At 63.9% G+C, this 18212-nt stretch overlaps 1 protein-coding gene and 1 long non-coding RNA gene across 2 annotated transcripts in view; one reads left to right on the top strand and one right to left on the bottom strand.

Annotated features, from left to right (window-relative positions):
- CBFA2T3 (CBFA2/RUNX1 partner transcriptional co-repressor 3) overlaps positions 1–18212 on the top strand; it is an 82694-nt gene that overhangs the window by 35588 nt on the left and 28894 nt on the right.
- On the bottom strand, positions 7019–9610 carry LOC121009931 (uncharacterized). Its single transcript, XR_005780919.1, has 3 exons — positions 8094–9610; positions 7624–8022; positions 7019–7225 (listed from the first exon to the last, which is right to left on the bottom strand). It is a non-coding gene; the product is annotated as an uncharacterized LOC121009931 (long non-coding RNA).

Raw genomic sequence — 18212 nt, 5'->3', positions numbered from 1 at the left:
GGGGGGGCAGAGCTCCCTCTGTGCCTCCCGCCGCCGCCACCGTCGTCTTGTTATAGTCCCTGGCCCTGCCCCCCAGGCAAGGGGCGGCCGGTCAGCGGTGTCCGCGGTTAATTGGTGTTGCGGTGAAGTCGGCCCGGAGACTGGGGGGTGGGGGGCTGTTCCCCACTCCCCGTGTGTGGGGACAGGGGCTTAAACGACCCTCCCTGGGGTCCCAACAGCCCGCGGTGCCTGGGGCGCAGCCCTGTGGCAGTGATTATTCACACCCGTTGGGAACCGTCCATCTGCGTGTTGGGCAGGCCTGGAGCCAGGCTGTGGGAACGGCTCCGAGGGAGGTGTGAGCCGACGTGGAGGGACAGATGGCTGGAAATTCAGCCCTAGACGGGCTCACAAGGAGCGGAAGGCAGCCGGGCTGGTGGCAAGCCACACTCTGAGCTGCTGGGCTCTGAACACACAGCCCCAGGCTGTCCCTCCTTCCCGCCCCTGGGAACTGCGTGGGGGGGGGGGGGCGGGGGGGGCGCCACAGAGGAGTGAGCAGATCCCTGCAAGTGTGGGGACCCCTCCCTCCGAAAACGCCCGTATTCCCCACCATCTGGACCTTGGCTGGCTGACTGCAGGCCTGTTCCGGAGACTAGGGGGAAAAATACTTCCTTTGAGAGCAGAGGAGACCCCATAGTCCCGTGCGGGGCGCACTCCTCTCCGGCCCTGGGGCCAGGATGCCGCCTCATTATGTCTAACTGGGCGTGTGTTTCCTCTCCCGGACCCAGAAACAGGAGGTTCCCAGGGCGGCCCGCGGAGCTCGGGGGCTGTGGACGCCAGGGCTGATGTTGCATCCTGGCTTTGCTCTCGCAAGTCGCTGCAAGGCTGGAGAAACTTCCTGCGGCTGGAGCCCCAAGGTGGGGGGCAGGCCGGGCCGAGAGGACCAGAGGCGGCTCCTGGCAGGGGCAGGAAGGCCAGTCCACGCCTTCTGGGCACGTTCTTAGAGAGCCAGCGCGGTGACACGCATTTGCCCCGCCCCCACCCTGCTCTGTCCTCTGGAGGGGGAGCCCAGGAGGGCAGGGGGTTCTGTTCTTTGCCGCCCACAAGCCCGTGCTGGGACCCCGCTGTCCGGGACCGTGTTGCCGGGCCCCTCCTGTGGGCTGAGAGGGAACGAGGGAGGAAGAAACGAAGGATTACTGGAGCAGATGTGGTGTTGCCGGCTCCCCGAGAGCTTGACAGACGCAGGCTGGGAGAACATCACGTTAGGACCGATTTTCCGGTGGAATCCGTCTCTCTCTGGAGGTGCCTCCATCTACTAGCGATTGGGGGGAAGGGACGGTCACGTGGCTGGCAACTGTCTGTTCACAAGCCCAGCCAGGCGAGCCGGGAGGTTTCGGCTGGACGTCTCCCTCCAGGACACTCCGGGGCTCCCCTGGGCCACCCACAACCCCTTTCGGGTCCCGGAGCACCTCCTTGGTCACCAGGTTATGCGCGTAATTGAGTTACCACCTCCAGGAAATCTCTGAGTTTGGCTGCACATATTTTCAGTTCTGCATGACTGGAAGAAATTAATTTTCCTTCCTACGCAAGGATCTGAAGCCGCCGGCAGGCTGAGCCACTAATCCGCAAGATCCAAGCCAGCGGGGCCGCCACCCCGGAGGCCGGCTGCTCCGGCCGAGGGTGGGGTCTGGGCGAGGCCTTTCCCGGCCACCTTCTGGAACTGGCACGGGCGGGCCTTCCCCACCCCGGCTGCACCGTCAGGGGGTTGAGGTTGGGGTCGTCTGATTCACTGCAGCCTCCCTGGCACCAGTGGGCCTCCGTTCCTTTCTGAGTCACTGGACAGATGTGCGCGTACACGTGTGTTCAGAGTGCGAGATGTGGAAGAGGCACCGCGACCCGTGTCCCTGAGACGTGGCGGAGAGCCGGCATGCAGTAGTCGCTTAATTAGTGCCGCTTTCCAGGAGGGAACTGGCGTTTCTGTGGGGCAGCGCCATCCTGCCCACTGCCCGGCTCTTACCTGCGAGGGTATCTGCCCCCCACCAGCAGCAGCCCGAGCACTCACACTCCCTGCCAGAGGTGGGGGGACAACCGGCGAGGGTGGCGAAACTTTAGTTCACTGACGCCCAGAGAGGCGCTGGCCCCTCCTTGTCCAGCTCAGAGGGGAGCCCAAGCCTGCCTGCCGGCCCCGCCCCCTCCCCACAGGGAGTCCCCAGCGGCCAGAGGCTCCCCAGCGCTGCCCCCGCCGTGAGCTGGCCTCCCCGTGCCCGTGCTCCCTGTCCTGCAGGGAGCGGTCACACCTGCAGGGAGCGGTCAGTGCCCCAGAAGTCAGACCCCCACCTGACACGGCCTCAGGCACCTGGGGCACAGCTGTGACTGATGTGAGGGGTGGCGCCTCCTGGAGTCAGAGACTCCCTAGGGCAGGGGGAGAGCACCTCTGCCGGGTCTGGGTCGTGGAAGCCAAGGCCGGCGCCCTGGTCCTCCCCCACCCTGTGGGAGGATAGGACCTTGTCTGCTACTGTAGGAGGGTGCGCACACATAGCATTGTTGTGTAACTAGTGTCACCTCTCAGGCCTGGGGGCGGAGGGTTCTGGCCCCCGTGAGCTGTGAGTGTCAGGAGGGTGGCCCTGCCCTGATCGCACGCGACTGGATAGAACTGGCCCCAGAGAGTGTTTACCACGCGCAGCTCACACGCAATGTGGGTCGTGTCGTGCCCACGGGGACAAAAGGGTAACAACCAGAGCTCACGCGTCCGGCACGCAGGCTGTGCTGGGCTGGGCTTCCTCTCATGTAATCTCCCGACAACCCTGAAGGTGACTGCTGTCCCATTTTCCAGGCGGGGACCCCGAGGCCCAGAGAGGTTCGCTGGAGGCAGGCAGGTGCCCGGTGCTGCTCCTGTAGCCGGAGGGCGGACAGGCCCCCCGAGCTTTTGCAGAGTCCCGCGTGTCGCGTCAGGCCCCGTCACTGTCTACGCACAGTGTGGCCTCCCGGAGGGACGGGGGTGGGAGACCACGGGTGTGTGGCTTACTCAGAGTCCCCACAGATTCTGATGTGTCCGGGGGGTGGGGGGGGGGGCGGCAGGAGGAGGCTGGAAACTCATGACTGGCGGATGTGCATCTGGGGTGCACCCTGGAGGGCCGGGGCTCATGGGCCTGAGGCTCCTTTTTGGGGCAGTGGGTCTCTGGGATCGCAGCCACACCGGGCGAGCACCGTGCCCCAAGGAACCGGCTGCCGGGCTGTCCTTTGTCCCGTTCGAGCTGGCGAACCGCACCTCCAGATCTTGACCCGGGATCTTGACCCCACACTTCTGATTACCTCCGAGGTTCCGGGGCTGGGATGCGGGGCTGGGAGAGGGCGGCGGGGCTGCAGGAGGCGACCCGGCCCCCGAGTGCCTCCGAGGGCCGCCGTTAGCCAAGAGCACGGCTGCAAGCGGGGGCTGGGCCGTCTGGAGACAAGTTCCTGGACTGGAAACGGCCTTCGTAGTCTCAGTGGAAAGACCCAGGCAGAGGCCTGGCCCGCGGGGTGGAGACTCATGATGTAAAAGTGATAAATAGCTGCTTCCTCGTTCTTGCTTCTGAGTGCCCAGCCCGACCCGGGCCCCGGGCGCAAACGGCTGAGCCTCCGCCTGCGACGGGCCGCGAAGACGCTTCCCACCCCGCGCTGTCTGCAGCAGTTTCCTGCAGCAATAAAACAGAAGTTAAGACTTCTGCTTTTTGTAATTCCTGGGGCCTCACGGGGAGCCAGATGTCACTGGGAAGGAAAACAAAGATCTGCATTTGGTTTGGCCGTAATAAGGAAGACGCCTCTCCTGGCTCTGCCGTTGACCCGCACGTTCTCAGCCGCCGCGTCCCCCCCCCACCCCCCATCACAGTTCGCTCGCGGGGTGGCTGTCCGCGGCCGGGAGTCTGGGGTGCCCCTGAGGCTGGGAACCTGCTGGGTGTGGCAGGAGGAGGTTCGGGTGGTCATCTGTTTGCTGGGACAGAGGAAAAGCCTTCGGCAGGGGCAGGGCAGGAGACGTGGGGGTGGGGGCGGCGAGGGGGGCTCTTTGTGAGCCCGAGGCCCTGAACGGGACCCACGGGGAAGTCCCTGCTGGTCACTCCTGACCCGGGAGCAGCCGGGAAAGCCTGGGCGAAGCCAAGCCTGGGAAGGAAAGTCCTCCAGCTGTCGTGGGCCCTTCTCCCCAGCAGCAGCAAGCGGCCGTTTTCCGGAGCAGAGGAGGCCTTAGGCCCCCACCCAGCTCGGGGAGGCCCTGCCCCATCTGCTGAGGCAGCGGGGAGGGACGGGCAGCAGGCTGACTTCTCTGAGTCCCACCGCTCCCCTCCCAGTGGCTGTGTGACGACACCAGCCGTCTCACCCTCTCTGTGTCTCCAGTTTCACATGCAAAATGCAGCCACGCGGGCTCCTCCCCCTTCCGATTGTGCTGAGGTGTATCTGGCACGTGGGCTGTCCTTGCTGATGGCTGCTTGTGGACGTGGCTGTCGCGTCCCCGCCTTTGGGGAGTACCCAGCGCCATGCCGGTGCCCTCTGGCGACTGTGGGAATCAGGTGGCCCTGCGGAGGGAGGACCCTGGTGTCCCTTCTGCCCAGCCAGCCCTGTGCAGGGGCTCACCCGCCCTGCATCCGTGTCCTGCAGCACAGCTGAGGCCCCGTGCCTGCTTCGTGGCGGGGACACTGAAGCTGGGCCTTGGTGGCGGAGGTGGGATTCCAGCTCAGGAACCCAGGTCGCCTGCCCCTGGTGCCCCTGTGTTTCTGCCACACCAGGCCCCCCAGACAGCCGGAGGCGAGGAGTCCTTCGCCAGGCCTCGGGGCTCCGCAGCCCCCACTTCCCTTGGCCGCCCCTGCCGCCCTCCACAGCCCTTTCCCGTCATGCCCCTGCATCTGAGCAGTCGGAACGGGCACTGGCCACCCCAGGGCAGGGTTTGGCTGCGTCCCAGGCCGGTGAGGCCGCAGGTCGGCAGGTGGCCCTTCTGCTGTCTGGGAGAACGTGTCCTTCTGAGCCCTGGGTGGAAGCAACCGGCTGGGTTGTGCCGCTCACACCTCGCAGGGGCCCCGGCAGGCTCTGGTCCGCAGGCAGGGAGCAGGGGGGCCGTCGCCCAGGGGCGGCCGTCTGGTGTGACCGGTCACACCCCGCCGGAGCCTGCGAGGCCCCGTGTCACACACCTCCTGGCCCTGTGGTGGCCTCAGGCTCCCGCCTTTTGTACGGGAAGCGCGCCCTCTTGTGGCGGCTCGGGGCGGGGGTGGGGAGGTCTGGCTGAGACCCTCTCCGCGGGCCCGCCGCCCAACTGGGCGCAGGGAGTCCCTATCGCCAAGACATGGCCCGTCTGGGTGCCTCGCGGAGGTTTAGGGTCTCATTTGCTTGCTCCCGCGATCTGAGTCAGAGGGTCCACTTCCTGGGCGCCCCTGGGGCCCCAGGCTGCGTGCTACAGGAGGCGTTCTGGAGGACAGCTCCTTCCAGGGCGCCCCGGCTTACACCGGCCCCGCATGCCCGGAAGTGTGCCCGGCGCCCGCGAGCAGGGCACCCGTGGCCTAGACAGAGGGCGGCCACGTTTGAGAGTTTAGATCGTGGCCGCGTTAGAAAAGGACACCAGCACCTTTAGCGACACATGTTGTTCAAGCTAATGTCTCCAAAATGTTGTCTTTTCGCTTTGCAATTGGTGTTTTAAATCGCTGAGAGCTTTCTTTTTTTTTTTTTTTTTTTTTTTTTTTTTTTTAGAGACTTTGAAGTTGTGTACGCGTCTTACGGGCGAGGTGTTTCAATTCTGCCCAGCCAGCTCGGGCGGCTCATGGCGCTGCGTTGGGCAGGACAGGGCCCGGGGTGCAGGGATTCCCAAACCACACAGATGAGCCCTGGGGTGGGGCTGCGCGGTGTGAGGTTGGGGACAGCCCCGCGGAAGGGCAGGCAGCAGAGACAGCAGCCGAGTGGTGGAGCCAGACGGCAGCGCCGTGGGGCACAGTGGACGCAGAGGGCGCTCTGGCTTTTGTCCCTGGAGTCACAGAGGCCCACGGAAGCCCCCTGAGCCTGGCTGGACGGGGTCGGGGCTGGTCAGATCAGCATTTTGAGAAGGCCGCCCAGGGAAGAACATGGGGAGACAGAGGCCGTGAGGAGGACAGACACAGGTCACTGAGTGGGGGGATCAGGGTCAGACTGCTAAGGGAGGCATCCGGGGTGACCCCAAGTCCTGGTCAGTCTCCAGATGGTGTACGCGTCCAGGAGAGGCCACACCGGCTGCCCCTCGCCCCGCACACCTGGCCTGGAGCGACCAGCCTCAGCAAAGAGGCCACTTCTGTCCAGCAGCTGGTGTGTTGGTGGAACAGTCAAGCCCAAACAGGCGCATTTCCCAACCACCTTCGCTTTGCCAGACGAGGAAGGGGAGGCGGGGGGAGGTCCCCGTGCGGGTGGGTGGTGTCCAGCCGGGAGAGCAGCTCACCCCCGGGACCGGGACCGGACCGTCCCCCTGCCCAGGGAGTCCTCCTGCGTGTGAGTGTGCACGTGAGGACTGTGCACAAAAGTGTGTGTGAGGGTGTGACTACCGGGTCAGAAGGACGTGTGACCTTTGAGCTGGCTGTCCAGAGGGCCGCTTCTCCGGGGCACTCGTGGGGAGCCCAGGGGCCGGCCTCTGTGTCCAGAAGTGGGGAGAGTCACGGCTGTGTAAAGTGTCACAGATGCAGGTGTGAGAACAGACCGGCTCCACCGAGGGCCCCACAAGCCAGAGACCTAAGTCAGTGTCCAGTGACAGGACTAACAGAGGACTCGGAGATGGGACTTTAGCTCCAGGACGCCTATCACTACACGTCTAACAGAGTGACCCTGAATGCCTGTCACTACACATACATGGACTTTCTCCAAAATGCCCGTCACTATAGAACTACATGTCTGTCCTGGGACGCTTGTCCCTACATCCCTAGCATGGACTATTTCAGGATATCTGTCACTGTATACGTCTTATGGAATGACCTACGACCCTGTCACTACATATTTACACAGACTGTCCCAGGACATCCATCACCACCATCTATGGGGACTTTCCCACGACATCTGTCATTATACATCTAATGGACTGTCCCAGGACTCCTGTCACTACCATCTACAGGGACTGTCCCAGGATGCCTGTCACTGCACATCTAACGAGCTGTCCCAGGACACCTGTCACTACACATCTACAGGGACTGTCCCAAGATGCCTGTCACTGCACACCTAACCGCCTATCCCAGGACTCCTGTCACGACCATCTACAGAGATTGTCCCAGGACAACTGTCACTGCACATCTAATGGACTGTCCCAGAACACTTGTCACTACACATCTAATGGACCGTCCCAAGACACTTGTCACTGCCATCTACAGGGACTGTCCCAGGATGCCTGTCACTATGCATCTAACGGACTGTCCCAGGACACCTGTCACTGCACATCTAACAGACTGTCCCAGGATGCCTGTCACTACACATCTAACAGACTGTCCCAAGACACCTGTCACTGTACATCCACAGGGACTGTCCCAGGCCACCCGTCACTACCATCTACAAGGACTGTCCCAGGACACCTGTCACTATACATCTAACAGACCATCCCAGGACACCTGTCACTGCACATCTGTGTGGACTGTCCCAGGACGCCTGTCGCTACCATCTACAGGGACTATCCCAGGACACCTGTCACTGCACATCTAATAGACTGTCCCAAGACACCTGTCACTACATATCTATAGGGACTGTCCCAGGATGCCTGTCAGTACGCATCTAACGGACTGTCCCAAGACTCCTGTCACTACCATCTACAGGGACTGTCCCAGGATGCCTGTCACTGCACATCTAACAGCATATCCCAGGACTCCTATCACGACCATCTACAGAGACTGTCCCAGGACGCCTGTCACTACATATCTATAGGGACTGTCCCAGGATGCCTGTCACTACGCATCTAACGGACTGTCCCAGGACACCTGTCACTGCACATCTAATAGAGTGTCCCAGGATGCCTGTCACTGCACATCTATAGGGACTGTCCCAGGATGCCTGTCACTACACATCTAACAGCCTATCCCAAGACACCTGTCACTGTACATCTACAGGGATTGTGCCAGGACACCTGTCACTACCATCTAACAGACTTCCCAGGCCACCCGTCACAACCATCCACAGGGACTGTCCCAGGCCACCCGTCACTACCATCTACAAGGACTGTCCCAGGACACCCGTCACTACCATCTAACAGACTGTCCCAGGACACCTGTCACTGCACATCTGTGTGGACTGTCCCAGGACGCCTGTCGCTACCATCTACAGGGACCGTCCCAGGACGCCCGTCGCCACACTGCCCGCACGCTGGTCCTCACTCCGCACACCGTGTGGCCCGGTCTCTCAGGCTCTTCTCTATCCACGTAAAAGCTCCTTGTGAGCATGCCAACAGTCCTGGCAGTTACACACCCGGTCGAGGGACCCAGCACAGCGCCTGGCACGGTCTGGTCAGCGTAGGCACGGCTCCTCTTTCTAAGTCAAGGTCACAGCTGTTCGGTGTCGGGGGGCTTTGAGGTTGAGGGCACAGGTCAGGCGGTGGCTGTGGAGTCCCGGACCTGACTTGCACTAACCTGTATTCGCAGGGCTTTTTATCTGATTCTCAAAGGGTCTGAGGCCCCTGAAGGTGCTAGCTGGACCCCTCCCCTGCCTGGTAATCCTCACAGCACAAGGCCTCCAGCCCAATTAGACCTCCCGGTTCGCGAGGTCATTTGGGAAGACCTCTCCTTAGGGTCCCTCCCGGCCCCTCGCGCCTGCCTGCGTACGTGGAGTGTAGGGGACACCGAGGCCCCCGTGTCACCCTCCCCACTCCCGATACCTGCAGCCCGAGGGGAGCCAGAGTTGGGGTCAGCGAGGACACAGAGCCTAGGAAGAGGGGGGCCGTGTCCTTCCACACTGGCACTGCCGGGAGGGCAGGCCGTGGCCACCGAGGGGGGAAGGTCGACCCGGCTCCTGTCACACACACGTGTGCCTCACGCTGCGCTCGTGACCTGACCCTGTGCCGTTAGCAGTGTGGGCGGGCGGCTGGGAGGAGGAAGTGGGGAGTCGCATCCTGCCCGCCTCAGTCTCCCCACTAGGTTTTTTAAGTGTGGCAAAATACACAGGGCATAAAATGGACCGTCTTAACTATTTCTCAGCGTCCAGTTCAGGGGCATTGAGTACCTTCATGCTGTGCAGCCATCACACCATCCGCTTCCAGAACTTTCTCATCTTCCCAATTGGAGCTCCGTCCCCATGAAACACCCCTTCCCCCCGCCCCAGGACCCCATCTGTTACCGTCTCTGTGGATCTGACTCTCTAGGGGCCTCGTGTAAGTGGGACCTTACAGTGTCTGTCCTGTCGAGATGGGCTGACTTTGCTCAGCAAAAACTGAGCACACGCCTACTGGACGCATGCTGGGCACGCCCGTGCTGGGCACACCCGCTGGCCGTGGCTTCCGGAAGCTTGGGGTGCCGCCTCCCGTGTCAGGTCTGCCTTAGCGGGTGGTCGTCCCAGCGGCCTGTCAGAATGGCGGGCTCACTCCCATCTCACAGAAGGGGACAGTGAGTCCAACAGACATTCAGGGTGCACCTGCCGTGCACCAGGACCCTCCTCCTGAGGAGCCGCCCTGCCGGGGAGGGTGGGGCAGGTGGGGGGCCTTTTCGAGGCCGGGACCCTTGTCTTTCTACCCCGCCCTTCTCGGCTTGTCTCTTCAAAATAAGTCCCCGTGAACACTGTCACAGTACGCAGAGTGGGGGCAGTGTGACGTGGGGCCCAGCCCGAGGGCACCCAGGAGACGAAGTCCAGAAGGATGCTGGACTCCCCGTGTGTGTCAGGGCGGGGGGTGGGGGGAGGACGCAGATGGGAGCCAGGGCCTGTCCCCAGCCTCCCCAAGCCTGGGGTTTCCCTACCGTCCAATGGGAGACCAGGCCTCCACCAGCCTCAGAGGCCTCAGAAAATCCCCGCAGGGCTGTTTGACTCAGCAGGAACCTACCCCAGATCCCCTCGAGGTTCTGTGAGACTATTTGGTGGAATGAGTCAAAACATCCAGAAGGTTCCCGCTTACGCGGGAGGCCGGGAGGCGGCAGGGCCCGGCTTGGCTCTCCCCTCCCCCAGCACAGCTGCCACCGCGGCTGCGCCAGCACGGGGCCCATCTGCCCGCCTGGCGCCTTCCCAAGGCCGGGGGCGGGGGGGGGGGGGCAGGGGCCAGCAGGGATGGGAGCCGTGCGGTGCCCGGGGTCCAGGCTCCTGCCCTCTCTGTGTCCTGGGAAACGGCCCAGCAGTCCCGCCCCGGGGGCTGGTGCCGGGGGTGGACGCGGAGCCCGGGGCGGGCACAGTGAGTGCTCACTGACCCCCGGCGTCAGCCTTCTCCCAGGTCCACACCCGCCGCCCGAGTTCCCCGTGGGACTCGGACGGGGCGGAAAAGCTTCCTGCGGATGGGGGAGCCCCTCCTGCACTCCGCGCCCCTCGGTCCGCACCCCCCGGTGGAGGTGGGGCTCCTCCCCCCAAGTGGGCGAGACCCCCGCGTCCGGACCACCCAGGGCAGCTGGCCAGGGGTCTCCCAGCCTGGAAGGACAGGCCTTGGGGACACCCTGCTTCCTGTTGCCCCTGGGAGAGCCAATGGGGGCGGAGACAGGCTCAGGGTTGGCAAGCCGGCCTCCCCGTGTCAGGACCCTCTGCTGCTTCCGTGGGCCCAGTGCTGCCCCACGTGCTGTGGGGAGTCCCTGCCCCCAAATGACTTCACTGCTATTAGATGCAATTTATTGCTCAAATCAGTTAGAAGGCCCCAGGGAAACAGCCCAGACCTCATGATGGCTGCTGGGTGTGGAAAGGCAATGTACGTTCCAGAAGGTCTGGAGACCTCCACCCCAGGCCAAGGTCTGGGCGTGCAAGTCTCCCGGACAGCGTGCAGGGTGGGTCCTGAGAAATGGGGCCTTGGCCCCCCAGTGGCCCAGGAGACCGCCAGCCAACACACAGGTCAGCCTGGTGGCCTGCCTGGAAGAGGAGGCAGGAGGGAGAGACCTGCAGAAGGGCCGAGTCCGCATGCCCGCGCTTCGAAGCAGAGGCGAGCGCCCCTCCATCTCCGAGGGGAAATGTTGGGGCCACACCCGGCAGAGGGCCATGCCCACGGCCCATGGCCGGGAGGTGGGCACACAGCGGACTTCAGAGCCGAGGGTTGTACCCAACCCCTCCCCAGCTTCTGCTTGGCTGGGGCACCCTGCGAGGTTTCCCCTCCCTGCTTGCCAAACCGGGGAGGCTTGGGGCATCGGTAGGACCAGGCTGGGCCCAGGCAGCTGTGTGAGCTCAGGCAGGGGCCTGTGTGGAGCTGCACGGACTGGGTCATAACCCCCACTCCGGCCTGCTTAGCTGTGTGCTTTGGGCGGTTACTGAACCTCTCTGTGCCTCTGCTGTCCCATGTATACGATGGGAGGAGTGACACGTTTTAGGTTTTCACTATGATTATTAAATGACACAACGACCTCACAGGCCGTTGGAAGGATTGGACCAGTTAATGTCTTGTCAGCCACGTAGCATCGGCTGTTTGCCTGTCCTCCCTCCGAGGCTGGAACTGGATCCCAGCAGGGGCCGGTCACCGGTCCTGAGGGCTGCACTGGGACCCAGCTTTGGAAGGGATCTGCCCCCAGGGATGGCACGGGGTAGACTCTGGCCCATCTCTTGTGTATCGCCGACTCACCGCTCTGAGAAGGCCCCCCGGCGCAGGCAGCCCCCTAAACAGACACCCACACGTAGTAGGATAGGCAGAATGTTCTAGGACACTGGGGACATCGGGTTTCTCACTGGTGGAGTGAGGGGTGAGCCGGACCCTCATGTGCCCATACACGGACAGCATACCCTCTCGAGCCACGCTGATGCCCAGGGCAGACGTGGCCGATGGACCGTGGCCCTCCCTTCCCTTCGGGTCCGCCTGAGCCAACAGCATACCTCCTTCTCCCGAGCGGCCCTGTGCCCACTTCTTGCCTGCACTTGGCACGTGGGTGCAGAGCTGTCGGCGCCTCAGCCCGGACAGGACCTGACCGTCTCAGCATCTGTAAACCGGCAAACCTGGGGAAGAGATGGGAACGGGTCCGACAGCCGCTCGCATCCCTGGGAGGCGGGATGTGCCGTTGCGGGTGGAGCGAGGACCCTGAGGTGCCCCAGGAAGCAGAGAGCCCGAGCGTGGCCGCTGTGGTGTAGACCACGCTACTCGCCACAGGCCCTGGAACTGCAGTCCTGGTGTAAACCCTGCTCCGGCAGGCGCGGGCCACGGGGCCTTGGATGGGCTGTGCCCGCCTCCCACGAGCCTCCGCGTGCCCTGGGCCGGACGGTGAAGCGGGCGGGCCGGGCCGGGGGGTTACGGCCCGCAGTAGAGGCTGAGGAGGAGGGTGAGGCTGGTAGGAAATGCTGGCAGGGGCGGGGGTGCTCCCCGGAGGCGGCCCTGAGGGCTCCAGGCTCGGGCAAGGCAGGCATTCGGCAAGGTGTCCGTCAGCAGCCGCTGCCCCCGCTGTTATTTGCCAGCGGCACCCGCTCTTAGGGGGTCCCCGATCCCCTGCAGACAGGCCTTCCTGGGCGAGATCCAGGCCCCCCTCCCCCGGCAAAAGGGCGCCGAGATGTGAGGGGGCGCCCTGAAGGCCCGTCCTCCGTCTTCAGTGCCTGAGGGACAGGAGGGCCTCCGCCTTCCTCGCGGTGAGCCAGGGGCCCCGGGAAGAGGTGCCCGCGCGACAGCCCCAGATCGGGGAATCCCGGCTGGCGCTTTGCCACCACCTCCCTGCCACCCTCCTCCACCAGGAGCCAGACACATTCCAGATCCTTGCCAAGCTGGGGGAGGGACCGCACTCGCTTTCCTACTCCCAGCCGTCCTTTCTGCTGCCTGCGTGTAATTAACAGAGTGATTAAAAACAGGATGAGTTAATTGGTATTCATTTATGTGGCAGATGTTTTTAATTGAGGCAGGAAACAATTTACCTGTTTACATAAACAATGGCAAAGCCAGGCTTGTAAAACACATTTTTAAAAACGTCTTCCTCCCCTTTCCTAAAAAGAACTGAAATCCGTCGGTCTCCCCGGGGCCAGGGTGTGAGAGCGAGCAGGCCCCACCTCGAGGGAGGCCTGGGGGGGAGGGGGGGCCGAGAGGAAACATCTGTTTAAAAGGTTTGCTTCCAGAGGACGCTGTTTTCTTTCAATTCGGAGAAAGGAGGTGTTGTTCCCAGGTCGTGGGGACACCGGCTCTCGGTGGCGCCTCCCTAGATGGCTCTGGGGAGCGGGGGACCCTGTTTGGGCAGAAGGCGGGCAGGCAGGTGGGCGCCCCTCTGGCGGAAGGGGAGGAGCACCCTTTCCACCTGCAGTCTGGCACCTCGGGGGGGTGGGGGGTACATGCTGGGGCCGTGCGTCTTGCACGGACACTGGGCACCACGTGGAGTCGAATGGAGCGAAAGTACAGATTAGGTTCCTCGTCACGCGGCCGCCTTGCTCATGGTGCCCCTGATGCACGGCCCTAGAACCTTCCGCGGTAGTCGCAGGAGCTGTCAGCGATGAAGGACCCGCGTGCGCCAGCGAACAGCGGCCCCGGCCCGACCTGCCCCGTCCTGCCCTGTCCTCATCCCCCCGGGGCTGCAGGCAGGCCGGGTGAGCCAGTGCGCAGGGAGAACCCAGGAGCGCCGCGGAGGCAACGAGCGTTCCGGGAGTTCCCAGGTGTAGGCTGGCCCCAAGTTGGCACTTACTGTATGCCTGGCGGCGGTGCTGGTTTCGCTCTGATCCCGTTAACTCTCCAAGGAAGAGCTAATCACGCCCGCGTCCAGGCACCGGGCGAGGAGACCCCGTGTCCTCGGACGCGCACGAGCCCAGCGGAGAAAGGCCCCGGGCGGAGTCTTGCCGGAGTTTGCCTTTTCTTAAAGGGTGAGCACGCACAGGGTGTATCCGCACGGAAACATCCGGAAGCATCCACAAGAATCATCCACAGAGGCCACTTGGGGTGGCGGGCGGAGGGCTGGGGACCCCGTTCCCCCGTCCCCGTGTCTTTGCCGGTGGAGCGTTGCCGGAGCGGGGTTCTCCTCCCTGCCCGTGGCGGCCCGTCACCGCGGGCACGTTGCCGACTTCTCTGGAAGTAGGGTAAGTAGCAGGGCCTGTGACCAGACCTTGGCCGGGGATGCGCAGCGAACGCGCAAAAATTCTCGGCACTGAAAGCTGGGGAGAGCGATCCCCTTGAGGCTCATGGCAGCACCTGCCCTGACAGAGTCTGGGCTGTGCCTTCTGGGTGACGTACAGCTAGAGTTTCCGGGACATTTTGATGGTTCCTGGGGCAAGAAGACGGAATGTTCCAGAATCCACCAGGGAGAGGGCCCTGCAGAATGTGGTCAGTAGCCACCATGAGGCGGGCTCAGTTCCCTCCCTCCTGGAGGTGCTGTGAGACCACCCCGCCTCCAGGCCCCTCCTGCGTTGCGGCGGTTAAATCATAAAATGAACCACAGCCGTGGATGGCTGAGGAGGTGAGCGGGGACCACAGGCCCTTCTTCAATGCCGTGTGACCTGGGGCCAGGACCTGAACCTCTCCGAACATCTGGGAAGTGAGGGCCTCCCGGGTGCTGTGAGCTGCGAGCTGTGACGTGTCGGGCGGGCCTCCTGCCTTTACCAAGTGCTCTGCCAAAGGAGGCCTGAATCTGCCAGCAACCCACACCCCACGGACGCAGAGGCAGGAGGACCGCCCTGGGATGTCCGCGGCGGGAGACCCTGCGTGTGCCCCTGGTTGGGGCCGGGAGCCACGGGTCTGGCCCTTCCCGGGTCCCGGGCCCATAGAGGCTCCCTGCATCGGGCATGAAGGCTGTGAGGGGCCGACTCTCGCCGCAGCTCAGGTGCACCTGCTGACGGTTCCTGCTCGTCACAGTAGAGAGGGAACATCAGCGCCAGCCTGGGGACAGTCAGCCCAGCTGCCTCCTCACGCCCCGGCCTCCCCCTGGGCGGGTGTCTCCAGCACCTCCCTGCCCCCGCTCCTGTTTGAGGGTCCGTTTGCACGGTGTCTCCCGGGGTCCCTCAGGGGCTGTCACCAGGGGGCTGTGTCTGCACCCCTCGGGGGAGACCGTGAGGCTCTGCGAGGTCGCCGCGTCCTGGGTGCCACACCGCCGTCTGCATTCGTGTCTCTTGCGTGCACGTGACAGGTGAACCGGTCCACACGGGTCGCGCGCACACGAGGGTGGCCGTTCTGTGGCTGGGGGCTGGCGGGAGAATCGCCTGGCACTCGGGGAAGGGCCCTCGGTTGGACACCCGTGCGGGACACAGCGCCAGGGTCTGATTGGTATTTAGCATTCATTCGAGCGGCGCTATCATTTTAAATTCTGGGAGCTTTCCTCTGGAGAGTTCAAGGTGATACGCAGCCAATTTGCACCTTTCTTAAGCAATGAAGACACTTTGGGGATCAGCGAAGCCTTCCGTGGCGCCCCATTGCCAGCAGAGGAGAGCCCTAAGCGCTTGGCCGGGTTTTCCAGACCCTCCGCAGACTGGCTGGACCTTCTGTCGCGCCCCCCGCCGCTGCCCGCCGTGGATGCCCGCGCAGTGTGGTGCGTGGTGACTTCGGTCCCCGTGCGCGCCTCCTTTCCCTGGGTGTGCGAACCCCACGGCCACCAGGCTCCAGCCACGCGTCGCCGCTCCTGGAAGCTTCTCTGGCACGGAACACCCCAGCCCAGTGTGTGCCCGCGGCTGTCTGTGCCCCTCCCCACTCGATCGGCCCCGTCGGAGGGCAGCCTGGCTAACTTACACCCCAGGGCGGAGGACCTCCCTGGACTTCGAGTCCTTTTCCTAGCTAAGTGATCTGGGACCGAGATCCGTTTATTCACTTGGGTGACGGCTCCTAATTACCTGTCACTCCGTTATCCCCTTTGTGGCGGGAGGGGCAGCGCTGATGGCTAGCAGGCAGTTTAAAAACAAATCAAGGGCAAGGTTTAAAGGGGCGGTGGCTAGTCCGGAAGAAAGAGGGAAGGAAATCTTGCCCCCTTCTCCCCAAAGGCAGTTTCTGTTTCCTTTTAGAGATTCTCTGAATATATATCGGTCGTCTTTAAAAAACTCCAGGGGGGTTTTACATCCTTTCTTGGGGTCTCACCCCTCCCATAGGAAACGGGCACGCGGGGACCCCACAGAGTCTGCCTGTGCCGCCCCCCCACCCCCCGCCCGGCGCTCTGTCTCAGCCCCTCCCGGGGGACAACCAACTGCTGGACCCTCCTGTTCAGATCTCAGTGTACGTGTCCTTCACCCGGGAGGCCTCGCTGACTTTCCCCCACCCAGGGGAGGGCCCTCCTGGGGTCCCTGGCCCTCACCCCGTTCTGTCCTAGCCAGGTGTGTGAGTGAAGAAGTCCTCGTGGGGTGCTCACTTAACGGGCGCTTGCTTGATCGTCAGAACAGCATCCCCCCCAGTGTGCAGATGAGGAAGTCGAGGCTCGGAAGAGCCAAGGGCCTTGCAAGGGCCACTCGAGACGTGAGACCCCGAGCTAAACTCCACCCGCCCAACCCCAGAACCGGGCTTGTCCCACTACTGCACAGATCTGTGTGTCCACCTGTCTGTCCACCCACCTTTGCACCCGTCCACCTGTCCCCTCATCCATTCCCTTGTGCGTCCGTCCACCTGATACTCCGTCCTCTCTCTCTCTCTACTCATCCACCCGTTGTCCCAGCCCAGTCACGCTCAGGTGAGTGCGCCCGTGTGCGGATGGGCCCCGTCCCCTCGGCGGCCGACGTGCGTGGGAGGCCTGGGAGGGGGCTCCCGGACCAGTGCCGGGCGGGGGGGGGGGGCACCCCTTCCTCCCGCTGCCCCTCCCCCCGGCAGGCGGCCAGATGGCAGGGCGCCTCCCCCGCGGCTCTGAGGGAGCCGCTCGCTCTTGGCCGCGCGGCCCCGGCAGCTGGGCGAGGAATGCGCTCCCTTCACGCGCCGGCCGCAGGGCCCGCGGGCCGGCATCTGGGTCGCGTTTGCGGCCCCCTCTGGGGAGCACGGCAGCTCGGAGCCCTCGGCCCCCCCCCCCCCCCGCCCTCCAACCTCGCGCTCGCTCGGCGCCAGGAGGCCGCAGAAGGCGGGGACGCGTGCCCAGGAGTCCGTGCCCTCCCCACTTGTTTGGGGGCGTCGGCGGCCGGCCGGCCTCTGGGCCCCGCGGCCCGGCCCCAACCCAGACTCTGAACCGCTGTCCCCCCGGGAGCCACGGCCGCCTCCTCGTGCCTCCTCCGCACGTGCGTTTGTTCACGAGGCAGAACGTCGTGCGCTTCTCCCCTCCTGGTTTGGACGCGCGGGTCGCCTTCCCTCGCGATTCGACAGTATTCCGTGGCGTCCTTTCCGCTCGCCCGCTCCCCCCACGCGGGAGCCAATGGCTCGCGCCCTCCAGGTGTGCCCGGTCGCCAACGTCACCTGCCCCGGTCGCCGCGGCATTGGGACCGGCTCCCGACTCCCACGACGGGGCTGGCGCCGCGTGACGTGAGGGGAGCTGCCCGGCGCGAGCTGTCTGGGGCCTGGCGTCGTTCACGCGGCCGCACGTTGGCGAGAGGCGGTCTCACGGGCTGCCGCGTGCGTCTGCTCTCCCTGCTCGGTGCTCTTCCCCCGACGGGCCTCCCACGGCCCATTTGCCCCTGAACCTGATGAGCATCTGGATGGCTTCCAGCCTGGGCGTCTTGGCCAAGTGGCTGGAGGGCGCTTGCTGCCGAAGCCGCCGTGCCCGCGCTTGTGCGGGTTCTGTGGTGTGGTGGTTCGGGCTGGTCGATACTGAAAAGCAATTTCCAAAGCCAGGGCACCCACGGCGGCATGTTTGAGGTCCTGTAATGCTGCACCGACCAGAGAAGTTCCTTCACGGCCCTCTACTGGGGCCACCTCGTTTGTCCCCTCTTGGCGTGCTCCTAAACAACGCAGTGACAAACATCCTCAGAGATAACTCTCTGCCTGTGTCCCCGAGGGTTTCCCTAGAACGCATTCCCTAAGGGGAACGTGGCCGTCCACGCTGAGACGCCACCGCAAGAGAAATGAGAAGCAGAGAGGCGGGGGTCTCTGGGTCAACTTCCCCTTGCGCGCTGTGATGGGATCCTGGCCCCCGAAGTCCCTTCCGGCTCCCAAATGGTTCTCGATACCACGGTGTATCAGTCAGTTTCTACTGTGTAACAAACCACCACAAAACTTAGCTGCTGAAACGACCACTGTGGCCTGGCTCCTAGTTCTTGGGGCGGGCAGGTCAGGCAGGTCCCCTGGGCACTCTTGGTCCCACCGGGCTTGCTTTCGGGCCTGCGGTCAG

This window comes from Herpailurus yagouaroundi, unplaced genomic scaffold (assembly GCF_014898765.1).
Source record: "Herpailurus yagouaroundi ecotype Mexico unplaced genomic scaffold, PumYag 190, whole genome shotgun sequence".
Taxonomy (NCBI): domain Eukaryota; kingdom Metazoa; phylum Chordata; class Mammalia; order Carnivora; family Felidae; genus Herpailurus; species Herpailurus yagouaroundi.
The sequence above is the reverse complement of the archived record's forward strand: the minus strand, read 5'-3'. Positions and strand labels throughout refer to the sequence as shown.